Raw genomic sequence first — 14860 nt, forward strand, 5'->3', positions numbered from 1 at the left:
TTGTTTACATCTAAGTTATGTCCAGAGAAGCTTGATTAGGGATCCTTGAGCAGTCCTAGTGAAAACTCCCCTTTATCCCTCTTCAGAAGGACATTAACCCAGGAAGAATATGTGTCTACTTTGGAGATGATTCTTCTCAGATAGAAAGATCAGGTTTGGGTGGGGGCCAGTGTGGTGAGCAGGGGATCTGTGTCTGTTATTTTCCAGGTAAAGTAATGAATTGACAGCCCACCATCAGTGAGTTCACTAATCAGCATTCAGTGAAGATGCATCAAAATGGAGCACTTCCAGATAATTGCTTTCAGAAATATTACAAGCACTGTTCTCTAAAGCCAATTTCAACTCACATGACACTGGGCATTGCTGGAGCACATTTATGAAAATTCAAGGACAATGAGCTCTTGGGTGGTCCTTATTGGATCACATGTTGATGTTTAATTGCTCTTCTCCTTTCTACCATCATCCTATTTCTCATCCCTGGGAAACAAACAGAAGGACTATTCTAAAGGAATTCTATCCCAGAATTCCTTTACAGCACGGCTTGGGATCGATTAGATTTCCAGTAGATGAATCAATGAATATCTAAAACAGAACCAATTTATTTCATCACCACCCTCCCATCAACTACCTCTTTCTCCAAACTTGCCCATTCTGTTGATGGCTCCATCATCTTTCCAGTAAACTACCGTATCAACCATGGAGTCATATTTGATTCTCATCTCTCTTCCATAACCATATAGCTAAGCAGTTGCCAGATCTTAATTCTATCTCTACAAAAATCTCTCACATGTGTCTCCTCTCTATGTACACAACTTCAACCCTAATTCAGGCTCCTCCTCACCTTTACTCTAAACCATTGTAAAAGCCTTCTAATTTGTCATTCAGATCTACATATCCAGTCCTAGTCACCCTTCTGAAAGACTCTCTTCTGACTTCCCCATCACCGATGACTTCTGGGACATTGAGAAGCACATGTCTCGTAGGCATCTGAAACTCATTACGTCCAAATAAGAATTATCTACCTTTCCCCCCAAATGTACCTTTCTTCTGAACTTCCCAATTTCTGTCCAGGACACCACTATCCTTCTAGTCATCCTGGTTGGCAAATCCTTCCTAGGCAAGGAGAATGGTCCCTGCTCCTTTTATTCATCCTAACCCAGCACAGTGATGGGAATATACTATAGTATAGGGACTGGCCCTGTAATTTTATTATTAGAAACTCTCAAGTACTAATGCAAGTAGTACCCTCACTACAGCATATAATCTTGGACACTTACTTAGGCCACTGAGAAGCTAAGTGACTTATCCAGGGTCACACAGCCAATATATGCCCAAGGAAGGACTTGAACCCAGATTTTCCTGGCTTCAAGGCCAGCTTTCTATCCCCTCTACCACATTGCCTTTTATAGTGTAGTAATGTATGATTCAATTGAGCAGGGGCTTAACTTGAGTTTCTGTATTTTGATCTCTTAGAGACCACAACCACATCCCTGTGGACAAATTGTCTTTTGTGTTCTTAATTATTTCCACATGTTCACCCTGGCATAAGTTACTTTTAACTTAGGAAGGCCTGTCTATTTCAAGAGGAAATTAACTTAAATTGCATCCTCCTTGAAGTAATTAAAGGTCATTTCCTCTTGTTCTTCGGTGGCTAGATATGCAGGCCATTGAAAGGAGGATTCATCATGCTTGTGCTCACCTTCTTCCCAGGTCTCTGATTTTCCATCTTTCTAGTGTAGTTTCACTGTTGAGAATGATGAGTAGATGAGAGTTTCAGAGTTGTGGCTATGACTTTGACAGCAAGTTGGTGGGCAGAGTTCAGAATCTCCAACAGATGCAAATAAAAATCTCTCCACAATCTGTTTTCAATGTGTTATTTATAAATATAATGTGGATCTTAGTGTTACAGACTGTCCTGTGGGTGAATGTCAGAAACCCCATGAAGGCGACCACATCCCTGTCTTCACAAACCAAGCCACATCTCTGATTAGCTACCTCTCAGACTAGGTTCCAGATCTAGGCAAGAACAAATTCCAGGTGCCACAAAGTTAGTCCACAAAGAATCCAGAAGAAGGATTCAGGACCCAAAGACAGACTGACGATGGAGACGTGTCTGGGCTCTCTGTCTCCTTATCAAAACTGTCTTGGCTAATCACTGAGAAACTATAATCAAGCAAGGAGATTCCCATGTAATAACAGCTCACAATGGATCCAGGAATCTTGGTTTGGCAAGTAGGGAAGGAATTTCTTCTGTCTGTGATATAGGCAAGAATGAAGTCCAAGAAAGGATGTGGGTCAAAACCCAAGGAGGCAGCAGGTAACAGAGTGGATGATTAGTTAGACAGAATTTGTTGTTGCTGTTGTTTTTTTTACCAACCTTATAATTTCATTGAAATAGGTAGTACTTGCTAAAGTAATTTCCTCTACCAGTTCAGACCAGCAACTGCTCTGTAACTAAAAGTCTTAGAGAGCTGACCAAGGCATATAAGTTAAAGGTCTCACCCAGGGTCACACAATCACTATGTGTTATAAGCAGAACTTGGACCCAGTTCTCAACTTGAAGCAGTCTGTCTACTACATTAGATTGCCTCTCATAAAAGAGGTTAATTCTCTAAAGTATAAAATTATTTAATAGTTTCAAGTAGCAGCAAGCACCAGAATGCTAAAACTCACATTTCCTTCCCCCAAAAAAGTTTTTTTCTCACATTTCTAACACAGCTATCATGTTGGCAGAGTTCTAACAGTCTCATTTTGAGAACCCCAACAAGTTCCCTGCATTAGTTTGTGCTATAGATGTGAAGATTCAAACCTTGGGACTTTTTAAGCTGGGGGTTAGGCAATTGTTATGTGGAGGACTCGAAGATATCACTGATGCAGATAATAGTGCAAAATCACCATTACCTGAACAAGAAATATAACAGGAGCTTCTCCAACAAACAACACAAGAGTCAGCCACATGCATAGGAGGTAGAATGCTTCCTTAGAATCAGAAAGACATGAGTTCCCATCTTGCCCCAGACATTTATTAACTTGGCAAGTCACTTAGCCCCTGCCTCAATTTCCCCATTTGTAACAAAAGAGACTTAATCTAGATAACCCTTCTAGCTCTTAATCTATGACTCTATGATCCTAAGTGCTCATCCATCCTTTGGTTCATGTTATATAGTGAGAAGAAACTCATCACCTCTTGAGGTGGCCCATCCATTGCTAGAGAGCTGTAACCATTGAGAAGTGTTTCCTGACTTAAATCTAAATCTGCCTCTATGACTTTAATCCACCAGTGCTCCTAGCTCTGTCCTCTGAGGTCAATCAGAATAAGTCTAATCCCTCTTCCCCATGACATTCTCTCACTTTCTTGAAACCCCCTCTACACTTTCCTAGGTCTTCTCAAGTTCAACATTCCCAGTCACTTTAGTTGATTCTTACATAACATCGTACTCTCTAGGCCCCTCACCATCCTTGTCATCTCCCTCTGGACAAGTCTCTGTTGATTAACACATTAGAATGTGTTACTCAGAACCAAATACGAAATTCCAGATGTTGTCCAACCCAAGCAGTGTAAAACAGTACTATTATGTCCCCCTATTCTTGACATAACATCTCTATAGCCTTGATAGAATATAAGCTCCTTGAGGGCAGGGAATGCTTCATTTTGGGTTTTTTTGTGTCACTGCTCTTGGAATAGTACCTGACATAGTAAATTCTTAATAAATGCTTGGTGAATGAATGAGTGATGAGGTGACCTTTGGGGCTGCCATATATTGTAATTCACTAATGACCCCAGGGCTTTTTCATATGAATTTTAAAGTTCCATATGGATTCTTCCCCCATCAGTACTTGTGAAACTGATTTTTTTCAACCTCAACATAAGACCTTAAATTTTTCCCTGTTAAGGGTATCAGGATTTCATTAAGCTCCAGAACCTTGCAGCTCCTCCTGCATAATATCCATATTCGCTAAAAATAATTTGGCCTGACTATCCACATAGGACAAACCAAGTGGAGGATGAATGTCTAAGGCAGGTTATTGGATGGGTGCCCCATGAAGCTGGTTATTCAGAAGGTATTTCTTAGACAATTGCTGCTCGTGTATAGTGAGCTCATCCCAAAATTGAACAAGAAGAAGGCTGAACAGGATTCTGTTTTGGAAATCAGAAAGTTCCTTTGATAAAGGGAAAAGGGAAGAGAATAAGCATTTATTAACCACCTACTATGTTACAGGCACTATGCTAAGCACTTTATTAATAATATTGCATTTGACCCTCCCAACGACCCTGGGAAGTAAATACTCTTTATCCCCATTTACAAGTTCACACAGGTGAAGTGACTTGACCAGGCACACACAGCTAGTAGGTATCTGAACTCAGGTCTTCCAGACTCCAGGCCCAGTGCTTTCTCCATTTTGCCACCTAGCTGCCTATGATAACCTCAAGCTTCTCATACGAACAATGGTCCACCTTTGGAGGTCCCCCTCCAAATTCTTCTTATGATGTATAACCGAGAAGGCAGTATGTAATAGTGTTTATAGAGCTGCCCTAAAGCCAGGAAAATCTGGGTTCAAGTTCTGCCTTTAACACATATGTGATCCAGCGCAAGTCATACAACCTCTCAGCACTCTAAGTAACTCCCTAACACCTAACATTTCAAAGAAGAGAATGAACTGCCTCAGTAGAAGTATTTTCCCCATATGGAGGTTCCCTCTAACTTGCTATGCAGCATTAGTTGGTTCAGTAGACCAAGTTCTGAACTTAGAGTCAGGAAGGCCTGCATTCCAATCCTGCCCCAGACACTTACTACCCTGAGCAAGTCACTTAACCTGTGTCAGCCTCAGTTTCCTCATTTATAAAAGGGGGATGATAATAATACCTACCACAGGGTTGTTGTGAAGATGTAGGTACAATGCTTTGAGAAACTTAAAAGTACTGTACAAATGTTAACAATTAATATGATGATCATGGTGATGATTATGACAATGAAATTCCAGGTCCAGTCCCTATTCTTGTCCAAAGTCATGGAATACTATGTTCTTTACAGATTTAAAGTTGAGGATAAATTAAGGAGGCAGAGGGCTTGGAATCAGAAAGGCTCATCTTCCAGCCTCAGACACTTACTAGCTGTGTGACCCTGGGCAAGTACTTAACCCTGTTGGCCCCAATTCCTCATCTGTAAAATAAGCTGGAGAAGGAAATGGCAAATTATTCCAGTATCTTTGCCAAGAAAACCCCAAATGGGGTCATGGATAGTCAGACACAACTGAAAAATGACTTAACAACAACAAATAAATTAAAAGGGAAAGAAGGGAAGTTCGTGGTGGATGTAAGTAATCTGAAATACATTACAAATGGGGGAAAGAGTAAAAGGGATGCCATCCCAAAATGTGCAGAAAAAGACAGGCTGAGGAGCTAGCAAGAATGAGATGTAACTGATCACAACAAACTTGATTGGAATCCAAGCAACGTTAAGAGAACCAAAGGAAGGCTCCAAGAATGTTGGGTGGACTCTCTTCAGAGCATTTATTGGAGGACCTGGGCAATTCTGGTAGGGTGGGCAGGACTGGAGGGATGGTAATCTGACTTGCTGGAGGGAGTACCCATCTTGATGAGATCTATCCTAGTATTCTCAAGAAGCTAACTCATAAAACTATACACAGTCTAGGGTGCTTGGCTGTTTGAGCAGTTGGGAGAAATTAGCAGAAAAGGAAGCCTTGATCAAAAGTGGCTAGAACTGTCAGCCAAAAAGCAGCTATATCTTCAACATGAAGGTCAGCTCTGTCTCCATGGAGGGTTGGAAATAGCCAACATCAAATGAAATAGTGTCAATATGGAGGAATTATTTGTCCGATATCACCATTCCTGTTTATGGGGCTTATTATTTAGACGAGCGGAGCAACACAGAGGAGAGAATTTTTTTAAAAAAAGAGGAATGCAACATTTCAGAAATTCCCATGAGGAAGAGAGGGAGATGAGTCAGCCCTCACTAAAGCTCCAACAGCACCATACCTGGCCTTGTTGACCCAGATGCCTTGCCTTGTAATCAATGCATGATCTGAACTATGTGGGATATCAGTTTAGTTCAAGGCACACAGGGAAGGCCCAGACAGGATGCAGCATTTCCCAGACTCTTCAGTGCTCCAGAAGAGGGAAAAGAGAAACCCAGGAATAAAAGAGAGGAGAAAGAGAAAAACAAAAGAATATGAGCAATCTTTAGAAAAGAGAAAACTAGAGAAGGCTGTCCATAGGGCAAGTGGTCTTAGAAGCCCCTTCCCCCTTGCAGATGTCAAAGGCAATGTTTTGCATCTTGAGAAGGGGAAAAAATCATCTTGCCTTTTCACCAGCAGCAACTTTTCATTATGATGCTGTTGCCATGGGGATAGGGCTATGACAGCACTATATCATCCCTCTCAGTTCCATTCTGCTATAAAGTGAGTGTGGCTGGGATTCAGAACCATAAATATGCATCTGTAAAATGTGACTGTGGACGAACCTGCCTAACAACTTCAGAGATGGAACTCACTCTCCTCCTGGGGAGATCACTGTCAGCTCTTCAGAAGTCTGGTTATAAATGTCTCCAGACCACCAAGGGATAGTCACCAGCAACTGTCATGAAGCATTCCCCTTTCTTTTGCAGTCTTCAGTGTCCTTTTTTTCTGTAGTCTAGGAGAAAAAGTGAAGAGCCTTTCCCTAGGACCACGTTTAGTAAGGAGCCCTGATTTTGCTGTTAATGTGTGCTGTGTGTGTGTATGTGCAAGCCTTTGAATATATTCCCTGCCATCAGAGTGATCATTCTTCAGTCTTTTCCCAGAGAGAGACATCTCATGCGGGCAAACTCCCTAATAATGGCCTGCTCTAGATACTTCACAAACAGGATGAGTTGTGCCTTAGTAAAGCTCAGATCAATTGTGCTTAGCGACATGCTTTATTATCTCTCAGATCCCCTCATTCCTTTCTCCAACTGAAACCACCCATTGAGAACAAGCATTTCCCCCTTGGCATTGCTGCAGGGGAGACTTAAAAGTAAGCTCAATTCAGGGATTCCTGTAGCTTGTCAAGGTACATAGGGACCTAGGCATCAAAGCAACCTTGCTCACATTCACTGAATCATCCTTTCCCTTGTGGCCACTTGCGCTCTGGGCAGCAATTATCCAGGTAAAGTTCTATGTTCTGAGTGGATGTTTGGAGAAGATAGAGTATGGGGGTTTGGAGTCACAAAGCCTTGGGTTCAAATTCTGCCTCTAATACTTGTGTTGTTTGTCCTTAATTTTCAAAGAGGATCATGACGTTAGGGAAATGGTGACATGACTTACAGTTGACTTGGATTTGAGTGAGGGAGGGCTGTGCAAGGTCACCAGGCTCACTTTCTCCTCCAGAGCCACCTGGGTCCAGTGACCAGATATTCAACAGGATGCCTGGAGATGACCCAGGATGCAATGGGAGACCCTGGCCCTTTTAGGCTGAGGCCTTTTCATGTACTCCCTTAGAGTGAGGTAAAGCCCATTCAGTGAATAGGCCTCTTTAAGAAGTGAATCAAGGGATAGCCCCTTTAATTATAAAAAAAGAAAAAAATCAAAGTGAGAGGGGAAGACCCTTATGGTTTCAGTTTCAAAGAGAAACAGTTACCATCAACTTTCACTCTAAGTCAGGAGGACCCAAAATACAGCCATTAAGTGGAGCTTGGGTGGGGACCTCTGACCTTTAGAGTGAACTGCAATGGAAGGAAGGAAGGAAAGAAGGAAGGAAGGAAGGAAGGAAGGAAGGAAGGAAGGAAGGAAGGAAGGTAGGAATCTAGCCAGTAAACCCCAAGTTAATTGGGCAGCTTCTGCCTTCAAAATTTATGGGCATTACCTCACTCTAAGTGAGTACATTAAAAGGCCTGAGCCTAAAAGGGCCAGCGCCTCCAATACTTACTAGCTTGAGCAAGTCTCTATATGTCTCAGGAAAATCAACAGTACATATCTTACAAGCACAAATGGATGGGCTGTCACCTCCATAAGTTTGAGTTACTGCCCCCACAGTGATTAAATCATAGCTCTCTCTCTCACATACATCTTCCAAGTGGCATTCAGATTACTACACCAACAGGAATATCCCATTTCAGATATAAGGTTGGGGGTTGGTGTAGAAAATAGTCTCCACTCCGATTAAAGTAAGTCATAAGCTGCTATGCCTTACTGTTATTTGTTCGGTGAGAACATATCTTAAATGTTAGTAGGAGCATGACCTAGATACTTCCCTAGGTGTGACAAGAAATATGTTTTTATTGGCTGAGGAATGTGGTCATCTGCTCTGGGGCCTGTACAAAACTATCAAGTTAGTTGAAACTGGAGATTTCCAACAAGCCAAGAGAGAGTGTTCTAACCAAAACACTGGGAAGGAAATCACTTGAGAAGGGGGTTGAGAAGGAGAACCCCTAGGCATTTTGCCCTGGTCTCTTCCCCATCCCTTGATTGGAGAGGATCGATTTAGCTTTGAAGGATCAGGATTTTGGACTTCCCATTGGAATGTCCTAGTATTATATCTGAAATGGCTCATAGCAGTGTTTGCATTAGGAGTGAAAAGGAAACTTGGATGAGATGAGGAAATCAGAGTCAAAGATCCCAACAGAGAAGCTATACCATACCTAAAGAAAATTTCTTGAGGACTCCAGCAAATGGGTTTATAGGAGCTATGAGATATTCCTTTGTCACATAATGCTCTTTCAGCTTGAGCCCAATTTCCCCTGAACTTTGGGTGAATTGATTGGAGAGCATGCCATAAACTCTTGGGGAGATGTTTTGTACCAACTGTTATTTCTATATCATCTTAGTCACTATCCCTTTCTAAAAGCTAATTAAGTTTTGTTGACTAGCCAACATCAACTGATAATCACAGTTGAAATAACATTGGTAGGGGCTCATACATACACCAAAACTAGAACAGGGTTCTTAACCTGGGGGTCTGTGAACTTGTTTTGTTTTAGATCGATCGATAGATAGATAGATAGATAGATAGATAGATAGATGATGGATGGATGGATAACTGTATTTAAATGCAATTGGTTTCATTTGTAATATTATACATTTTATTTTATGTATTCAAAAATATTATTCTGTGATGATGGTCATAGGCTTCACCAAACTGCCAAGGAAATCCCTTAATGAATCAAGGAAGTGTTTCTCCCTTCTCCTTCTCTTTAAACTGTCATCTTCATCCAAATAAGTCCTACTCCTTCTCTATCCCTGCCCTCCTCATCCCTCCTGTTTCACTGTGCCTGCTGGAACTCATTGCTCTGCTAACCACTTCATCCTGGATTGCTTCATCTCATGCTCACTCCATCTTATGGCACTCATGGAAACTTGGCTCCCTCTAGAAGACGGTGTCCCTAACTGTAGCACCCCTCTCCAGTATTGAGTGCTTCTTCTCACATGTCCCTAATGCATAGGCCTAGGAGCCAGAGTCCAAATATCCTTCACTGTTTTCTGTCATGTCATGACACTCTCTGAAGCTATCACTCTGTTGTATCTCCTTAGAAGTTCACTCCATGTGTCCAGATTCCTGTTGCTGTGGACCGCTGGTCTTCAGTTCAAACACCTTCATTTTTCGAGAAGCTTGGTGTCTGACTCAGTGATGCTCACCAAGCCAACCTCTTGTCCACTAGGACTTTATGAATACAGTATAATTGTTTTCCCCCCATCCACCCAAACAATTTGATCTCCCATTTCTTCAGCTTTTCTGTTCCAGTGGTTGATACCTTAATTCCACCTGAGTCAACTATAGACAAACATCCTCCCCATCGCCCACAACTGTGACACACCTATAATATCAAACACTGAAATTTCCCTATCTGGCCACCATCCTCCTTAGCTATACTTCTCTTGTACTCATTCCTACCTCCTATTGCTCACTCTCATTATAACCTTAAGGCATTCTATTCCTAACATGCTATCCCAATTCACCATTCATATTCTGCTTCTACTTTCCTCTCTTCATAGTTTTATTGATACCAATTATTTTTAAATCATCTACATTTCCGAATATGTTTCCCAGGGCCTCTCCTAGAGTCATCCCTTATAATAAAGAACAAAAAAGAGGAAAAACAAATTTAGTCAACTAACCAACCTATCAAAAGTATGATATTATATTCAGTGTTCTGCATATAGTTCTTCACCTCTGAAAAGAAGCAGGGAGGGACATGCCTTCTCTTCATAATCGTGAAACTGTAGTTGACCAATTCAACTTTATATTGACTCTCATCCTTAGATCCCTTGCCCACTTGTCCTTCTGCCATCCACATCCTTGCAATCCTCATGACTAGCTCAATCCCATCATCAATACTCTCATTTCTGCACTAATGAATGCCATGTGGCAGGAAGTCACCAAACCTCACCAGCCAGGTCAACTGCAAATCTTTATTTGATCTCGTCTGGTCTCTTAAAGATTACATACTTCCTTTTAGTTTTCTATGATTGACTCCCAGTTATACTATCCAAAGTAGCCTTTACAATCTAAAGAATTCCAATAGCACACAGCTATCTCACTATCTGTAGATGACTTCCTCTCCTACAGTGCAAGAAAAAAAAAATTGAGGTTATCCATCATGAGCTAATTTCTTTCCCCAAATAGATATCTCAAAACTCAACTATACGCCTTCACTTACACTGGCTTTCCCTGATCTAGTCTCAAGAAAAAAAGAGTCATCCTTTTCCTGGTTAAGTCCATTTCTCCCCTTGTACCTTTGATCTCACTCATACCCATCTCTTCCTAGCAATTGGCCCCATCAATAATTCCTGTCTTCTCTTTCATCTTTAATCTCTCCTTTCCTACTGTTCTCTTTATTATCATCTGCCAACATACCTAGCTCTCAGTCACCTTTAAAACCACTCTCATCTGGCCCTGTCATCTTCTCAAACTGGCATCCTAACTCATTTCTCCATTTCACTGCCAAGTTGCTAGAAATAGGGCTCCACTCTCATTGCCCCCATTTCTTTACCCGCATTTTCTCCTTATTAATAAATTTTTATTTATTTAGAATAATTTATTAAATATTTTTAGTTTTCAACATTGATTCCCACAAGATTTTGAGTTACAAATTTTCTCCCCATTTCTACCCTCTCCCCACTCCAAGATGGCATATATTCTGATTGCCCCATTCCCCAGTCAGTTCTCCCTTCTGTCACTCCACTCCACCCCCAATCCCCTTTCCGCTTACTTTCTTGTAGGGCAAGATAGATTTCGATACTCCATTGCCTGTATATCTTATTTCCTATTTGTATAAAAAAGCAACTTTTTTTGAGCACCCACTTTTAGAACTTTGAGTTCCAAATTCTCTCCCCTCTTCCCTCCCCACCCACCCTCCCTAAGAAGTCAAGTAATTCAACAGAGGCCACACATATATCAATATGCAAAACACTTCCACAATAATCATGTTGTGAAAGACTAACTATATTTCTCTCCACCCTATACTATCTTCCTTTATTCAATTTTCTCCCTTGACACTGTTTCTTTTCATAAGTTTTTGCTTTTGATTATCTCCTCCCCTGATCTTCCCTGCCTTCTATCATCCCCCCCCCCTTTCTTATCCAATTCCCCCTACTTTCCTGTGGGCTAAAATACCCAGTTGAGTGTGTATGTTATTCCCTCCTCAGGTCAAATCCGATGAGAGCAAGATTTACTCATTCCTCCTCACCTACCCCCTCTTCCATTCCTAGAGAACCGCTTTTTCTTGCCACTTTTATGCGAGATAATTTACCCCATTCTATCTCTCCCTTTTTCCCTCTCTCAGTATATTCCTCTCTTATCCCTTAATTTGATTTTATTTTTTAGATATCATCCTTTCATATTCAACTCACTCTGTGCCCTCTGTGTGTGTGTGTGTATACATACATACACACACATATATATACACACACCTACATATATACATACATAGACACACACATATGTATATATATGTGTGTATATATATATATATATATATATATATATATATATATATATGCACATTCCTTTCAGCTACTATGATATTGAGGTCTTATGAATCATACACATCATCTTTCCATGTAGGAATGTAAACAAAACAGTTCAACTTTAGTAAGTCCCTTATGATTTCTCTTTCTTGTTCACCTTTTCATGCTTCTCTTGATTCTTGTGTTTGAAAGTCAAATTTCTATTTAGCTCTGGTCTTTTCACTGAGAAAGCTTGAAAGTCCTCTATTTTATTGAAAATCCATATTTTTGCCTTGGAGCATGATACTCAGTTTTGCTGGGTAGGTGATTCTCGGTTTTAATCCTAGCTCCATTGACCTCCAGAATATTGTATTCCAAGCCCTTCGATCCCTTAATGTGGAAGCTGCCAGATCCTGTGTTATCCTGATTGTTTTTCCACAATACTCAAATTGTTTCTTCTGGCTGCTTGCAATATTTTCTCCTTGACCTGGGAGCTCTGGAATGTGGCGACAATGTTCCTAGGAGCTCTGGAATGTGGCGACAATGTTCCTAGGAGTTTTCTTTTTGGGATCTATTTAAGGAGGCAATCAGTGGATTCTTTCAATTTCTATTGTACCCTCTGGCTCTAGAATATCCAGGCAGTTCTCCTTGATAATTTCTTGAAAGATAATGTCTAGGCTCTTTTTTGGATCATGGCTTTCAGGTAGTCCAATAATTTTTAATTTATCTCTCCTGGATCTATTTTCTAGGTCAGTGGTTTTTCCAATGAGATATTTCACATTGTCTTCCACCTTTTCATTCCTTTGGTTCTGTTTTATAATATCTTGATTTCTCGTAAAGTCACTAGCTTCCACTTGTTCCAATCTCATTTTTAAGGTAGTATTTCTTTTTCCATTTGGCTAATTCTGCCTTTCAAGGCATTCTTCTCCTCATTGGCTTTTTGGAGCTCTTTTGCCATTTGAGTTAGTCTATTTTTTTTTTTTTTTGCTATTTGAAACAGAATTTTAGACAATGCACAAAAGCACGAGAGGCTACTGTCCTGGAGGTTCTCATTTCCCCCCCACTTGGAATGCCAGGAAGAAAACAGTTGAAGAAAACATGCAAACACAAACAATGATCAACTCTAAAGACAAGAGGTTTGGTCCAAAAGAACCCAACATAATTAATCCAATGATTGTGAACAGCTTTGCTGAGTAAGATTAAGATATTGCAATCCTAGTGTTTTCATTGGGCTTCCCTTCAGTGAACCAGGGGGGCTTGCTTGAGGGAGATGAGGACTGAGCGCATGCGGGACACATCCTTGGCCTGCTTGCAAGACTTGGGGTTAAAGTCACACAGCCGAGCCACACGTTCCCACTCAGTGCCAGGAGAAGTCTCTTCAACATCATTTACAAAAGCTTCTTCAGCTGCCCTGTTATTTACTTTTGTTTTCTGTAGCTGTTCGTCTTGCCTTGCATACCATTCTTCCAACTCTTTTATTGCTTTTTCTTTCCATTCTGCTTCCTGCTTCTGAGAATTGGCATCAAGGACTTCCAGACATTTCATTTGTTCTTCTGTCCACTTACAGATACTCTCTGGCTCTGACTGTAATCGATCCACTTGTGAAATAGCTGCATAACTATCGGTTGGACCATTACTATCCTGGTAGTATTCTCCATTCATCACTCCATCAATAGCATCCGGGCCCCTGGGGGGCTCTCCTTGCAGGGAGGCGGGCACACGGCCGCTGTCGAGGATGCTGAAGCCTTCATCGTTCTCGATGCCCGCGATCTCGCTCTCCTGCTGGGCTAGGAAGGCCGCGGCCGGATCTTCCTCGCTGCTGCCGCCGCTCCCCACCCCGTTACCCACTGTGGGACCCCCGGGGCAGGGGCCGGAGCAGCTGCCGCACCAAATGGGTCTACCTCAGCCATGGCGCACAGGGCCGGAGCGGGCGGGCAGGTAGCAGGTCCGGGGGAGGGAAGGCAGTCAGGGACGGAGGTCAGCGGCCACCGTGGTAGTGGTAGTGGGGGGCGAGAGAGTTAGTCTATATTTTAAAGTGTTTTTTTCTTCGATATTTTTTTCAGTATTTTTTGGGGTCTCCTTTAGCAAGTCATTGACTTGTTTTTCATGGTTTTCTCGCATCGTTCTCATTTCTCTTCCGAATTTCTCCTCTACTTCTCTAACTTGCTTTTCCAAATCCTTTTTGAGCTCTTCCATGGTCTGAGACCAGTTCATGTTTTTCTTGGAGGCTTTTGGTGTAGGCCCTTTGACTTTGTTGACTTCTTCTGGCTGTATGTTTTGGTCTTCTTTGTCACTAAAGAAAGATTCCAAAGTCTGAGACTGAATCTGAGTGCGTTTCTGCTGTCTGGCCATGTTCCCAGCCAACTTACTTGACCCTTGAGTTTTTTGTTAGGGTATGACTGCTTGTAGAGCAAAGAGTACTTTGTTCCAAGCTTGAGGGGATGTGCTGTTGATTTCAGAGCTATTTCTATACAGCCGGCTCTGCCACACCAGCGCTCCTCCTTCCTCAAGAACCACCAACCTGGACCTGACACAAATCTTCAGCAGGCTCTGCACTCCTGCTCTGATCCACCACTTAATTCCTCCCACCACGTGGGCCTGGGGCTGGAAGTAACTGCAGCTGTAGTTCTGTAGCTGCAACTCCCCTCTGCTCCGTGCATGACCTCATCCAGCGACCATCCAGGCTGTCCCGGGCTAGATCCCTGCTTCCCTCTGCTATTTTGTGGGTTCTGCAGTTCTAGAATTTTTCGGAGCCTTTTTCTATAGTTTTTTGGAGGGACCTGGTGGGGAGTTCATGCAAGTCCCTGCTTTTCAGCGGCTCGGTTAGTCTGCTTTTTTAAGGTGTTATTTTCTTCAGCATTTTTTGGGTCTCCTTTAGCAAGTCATTGACTTCTTTTTCATGATTTTCTTGCATCACTCTCATTTCTCTTCCCAATTTTTC

At 41.8% G+C, this 14860-nt stretch overlaps 1 pseudogene; it reads right to left on the reverse strand.

Annotated features, from left to right (window-relative positions):
- Nucleotides 1–13030: 13030 nt before the first annotated feature.
- LOC118851467 lies at nt 13031–13925 on the reverse strand (annotated as a pseudogene).
- Nucleotides 13926–14860: the final 935 nt, after the last annotated feature.

This window comes from Trichosurus vulpecula, chromosome 5 (assembly GCF_011100635.1).
Source record: "Trichosurus vulpecula isolate mTriVul1 chromosome 5, mTriVul1.pri, whole genome shotgun sequence".
In the NCBI taxonomy this organism is placed as follows: Eukaryota; Metazoa; Chordata; class Mammalia; order Diprotodontia; family Phalangeridae; genus Trichosurus; species Trichosurus vulpecula.